A 5,322-nucleotide genomic window follows, 5' to 3' on the forward strand; every position below is an offset into this window, starting at 1 on the left:
AAGCCATTTTGCCACCCTATCTTGCGTATACCTACACCACATCATTTGGGACCAACACAAGGCATAAATATTCATTCAAGCCAACCATATACAAGTCAAAAATCATACTATTTCATTATCATCAACCATAAAGCTTATAAACACCAATTAACCATTTTGAAATACATGCCAAAATCACAACCCAAACCATATAAATAATTCACTTATCATATGCAATATTTTGCCTATACATAACATGCTAATATATCCTCAATATCGATCTATTATCACCTTCAACACTAAATCTCAATAAGCTATTCATAAGACAATTATAAACCACACATCAAAGGCCATTTACACATATATATATACATCATCAAAATCATCCATATAGACCAACTTACATGGCTATATATATACAAACCAAAACATAAACATTTACAAGCCATTTCAAATGGCACAACACATTACCAAATATACCAAAATGACCAAAATCCCTATACATGACATATATTCCGAAACATAGATTCAAAAGTACCAAAATGATATTTGGATAGTGTGACGATGTCTCCAACGATCCCTGAGTCCGAGCCAGCTTTAAAATCACTATAAAACATAGAAAAATTAAATAAAGTATTCTATATAGGTTAGTAAGCTAGTATGAAATAAAATCAATCTTAACATGAATATACAAATCATCCATTTGAACATATAAACATGTAATTCATTCAATTAACACCTTTCACATTTTCAATCATAATTGTATACATGAACTTCACAACTTCTTCTATTTAAGCTTATACGGTTCATGTACATACCTATACCATCTCGTATCAATCTCATACACATTCACATCTTTCATTTACCCATTGAACCATTCGAAATACTATCGGATACATGAGAAACTCACACTCGAAGTTCTACATATATAGCCGAAGCTATCTTAATCTCACATCACGTATACTACTCACATTAGAGTTATCAATAGGCCTGCTCACACAAGCTGTGGGTCAAGACGTAACTACAGGGTGCTGCTCACACAAACTGTCAAGTAACTGTAACACATTCCGATATACTCAGCCACTGGTAGGACGTACAGGACTAGCACCTGGATCACATAGTCACAACAATTCCCTAATGACATGTCATTAGTATCCAAATCTATTCCTAAGGTTCAACAGGAATTTCAAATGTTGAATCATCGTTGAATCATTTTCAAATGTGTCTGTATTCTACTATTCATAGTTTATACAATATCAATGCATTTAAAAAATAATTATAACAATGCTTTTAACATACGAACTTACCTCGGATGCTAAAACGACAAAACAAGTCAATTATTTTGTAACTTTGTTCTTTCTCAATCTAAGTCCGTATTTTACCTTTATTGATCTAAATATAATCAAAATTAACTTATTTAATCATCTCTCTATTCGATTTAGTCCAAAATCCACTATAAGGCATTTTTACACAATTACCCCTAGTATTTCACATCTTTTGCAATTTAGTCTTTATTTCATAAAAACATAAATTAATGAAATTCAACCACAACCCATGCTACCTGAATTACTATTATGCCCCTAGTAGCCCATATTTTCATTTATTTTACATTTTAATCACAAAGTTTCCACATTTCACAATTTAATCCCTAATTTGCATTTTCACTAAAAATCACTTTATAAAACTTGTATAATTCACAACCAACATTCATAATATATCATCAAACATCAAAACACACATGAATTCATCAATGGCATCATTCAAAATCTTTAACAGTTTTGCAAAATAGCCCCTAGGCTAGCTGGACCTAGTGGCAACGATCTCAAAAACATAGAAATAACTAAAAACGGGAAAAAAATTTACCTTAATTAGCTATCCAAGATTGGCTGAATTTGAAAGCTTAAAAATGGTGTTTCTTTGCCCTAGAATATCGGCTAGAAGATGATGATGAAATAATTTGATTTTGTTTTACGTATTTTAATTATTTATTAATTAAATTACTTGTATAACCTTACTTAGTCACATTAATTATGTCCATATTTGTCCATTACCTTTATTAATGGAATAATTAAAACATAAGAACCTTAAATTTATGGTTCTATAGCTATTAATTGCCTCTAACTAATAGAACTGCACTTTTGTACTTTACGCGATTTAGTCCTTTTTATCAAATTGACTAATCAAACGATAAAATTTCTAAACGAAATTTTCACACAAACATATTTTCATGCTGTAGACATTAAAATAATTATAAAATAAATATTTCAACTATGGATTTGTGGTCCCAAAACCACTATTCTGATTTGACTAAAAATAGGCTGTTACAACTCTCCCCCTAGGGATTTTCATCCCTAAAAATCTTACTAGCAAAAAGGTTAGGGTACTGTTTTCTCATAGCTTCCTCGAGTTCCCACGTAGCCTCTTCAACCTTGTGACGTTGCCAAAGTACTTTCACGAGAGCTATGCTTTTATTTCTCAACTCTTTAACCTCTCGAGCTAAAATTCTGATCGGTTCTTTGTTGTATGTCATGTCAGATTGAATCTCGATTTTTACCGGAGAAATTACGTGTGATGGATCTGATCTATAACATTGCAACATCGACACATGAAACACATTATGAATCTTTTCTAATTCTGATGGTAAAGCTAGCCAATGTACTACTGGTCATATTCTTTCAATGATCTCATTCGACTCGATGAATCGCGGACTCAGTTTACCTTTACAACAAAATCGAAGGACTTTCTTCCACGGAGAAACCTTCAGAAATACTTTGTCATCGATCTAAAATTCAATGTCTTTTCGTTTCAAATTCCCATACGATTTTTGTTGATCTGAAGCTGCTTTTAGAATGTCACGAATTATTTTCACTTTTTCTTCAGTCTCTCGAATCAAATCAACCCCATGAATCTTTTTCTCACTCAGTTCAGTCTAGTACAACGGAGTTCGACATTTGCGACCATAGAAAGCTTCGTAAGGTGCCATCTTTATGCTCGATTGAAAGCTATTATTATACGTAAATTCAACCAACAGCAAATATTTCTCCCAAATGCCTTCGAATTCCAACACACAACAACAAAGCATGTATTTGAGACTCTGAATTACTCTTTCAGACTGACCGTCGGTTTGCAGATGAAATGCTGTACTAAAATTCAAGCTTGTACATAGAGCTTCTTGAAATTTCTTCCAAAATCGTGATGTAAACCTCAAATCTCTATCTGAAATAATCAAAACTGGCATCCCGTGCAATCTAATGATCTCAAATATGTACAGTTCAGCTAATTTATCAAGCGAATAATCAATACATACCAGAATGAAATGTGAAAATTACGTCAGTTGGTCAATGACAACCCAAATAACATCTTTCTTCTTCAGAGACAGGGGTAATCTTGATACGAAATCCATCGTAACTCTATCTCATTTCCACTCTGGTATCATCACAGGCTGTAGCAATCTCAAAGGCACTTGATGTTCAGCTTTGGCTTGTTGAAAAATCAAACACTTCGAGACAAACTGAGAAATGTCTCGTTTCATACTCGACCACCAATACAATTATTTCAAATCATTGTACATTTTGGTACTCCCTAGGTAAACAAATAGACAACTACTGTGTGCTTCATGCTAAATTTTCTGAATGAGCTCAAAATTATTAGGTATGCAAATTCTATCTCGGAATATTGAACAATCATTGGCTCCGATCTGATAGTCTAAACCATTATTCGACTTACATTGCACTCTTTTAACTTGTAACTCGGTATCAAACTTTTGAGCTTCACAAATTTTTTGAAGAAAAATTAGCTAAGCTTTCAACTCTGCTAGAATCGAACCATCATCGGACAAAGTCAGTCTCATATTCATTACTTTCAAAGCAAATAGAGATTTAAATCAAAGCATTTGCGACTACATTTGCTTTCTTCGGATGATAATCAATTACTAACACGTAATTTTTCAATAGCTCGAGCCATCTCCGTTGTCGTAAATTCAGATCTTTCTAAGTCATTATGTATTTCAAGCTCTCATGATTAGTAAAGATGTGGCATTTTTCACTGTACAAATGATGCCGCCAAATTTGTAATGCAAAAACAATAGCGGTCAACTCTAAATCGTGCGTCGAATAATTCTTTTCATGTTATTTCAATTTTCTGAAGGCATAAGATATAACTTTTCCTTCTTGCATCAACGTAACCCAAAACATTCAATGGTGCATCGCTATAAATCACAAACTCTTTACTTGACTCAGGTTGAACAAACACTAGAGCCTTAGTTAGCAATGTTTTCAACTGATCAAAACTCTGTTGACATTTCTTGGACCACACAAACTTCACATATTTCTATAGCAATCTAGTCATCGGTGTAGCAATCATCAAAAATCCCTGAACAAAAAATCGATAATAATCAGCTAACCCCAAGAAACTTCTAACTTTGGATACATTCCTCGGTGGTTTCCAGTCAACAACTGCTGAAATCTTACTCGGATCAACTCTTATAACTTCCGCTGAAACAATGTGTCTGAAAAATCTGACTTCTTTAAGACAAAACTCACATTTACTGAATTTAGCAAACAGTTTCTTATCTCTCAAAGTTTGTAACACAATTCTCAAATGCTCAGCATATTCAGACTCATCTTGTGAATAGATCAGAATGTCGTCCATGAACACAACAACGAATTGTCTAAATACGGTCTAAAAATCTGGTTCATCAAATCCATAAAGACAGCAGGAGCATTAGTCAATCAGAAAGGCATAACAAGAAATTCATAATGTCTATACCTCATTCTAAACACAGTTTTTAGCACATCTGAATCTTTAACTTGTAACTGATAGTAGCCATGTAACAGTCCGGTTTAGACCTTAGTCAAAACAGTGATTTCGGGACCACAAATCTGTCTCAGAGAAATGTTTAAATATTATTTCCTATGTTTATGATGTGTGAATTAGCATGTGTAAAAGTCTCGTGTGAAAATTTGAATGTTTGTGTGCTTAATTTAATAAAAAAGACCTAATCGCGTAAAATGTAAAAGTTGTGTGCTAGATGTCAAAAGTGCCTATTTGACTTGGCTTTATAATTGAGAGGTCCTTATGTGGTTATTATGCCATTTACATGTATAATGGACATTTATAAACACATTATATGCGAATTTAAAATGGTTTATTAAAGGGGTATTTTGGTCATTAGCATATTAAACATATATTAAATAAAATAAAACATGTTAATGAATGAATCATTCATCCTTATTGCCGAAAATCACAAGAAAAAGAAAAGAGAAAATTTTTCTTAGGGTTCAGCCTTGGTTTCCTTTAATTTAGGTATGTATTTTGATCGGTTTTCGATAATTTCTATGTTTT

Source organism: Gossypium arboreum, chromosome 1 (genome assembly GCF_025698485.1).
Source record: "Gossypium arboreum isolate Shixiya-1 chromosome 1, ASM2569848v2, whole genome shotgun sequence".
NCBI lineage: Eukaryota > Viridiplantae > Streptophyta > Magnoliopsida > Malvales > Malvaceae > Gossypium > Gossypium arboreum.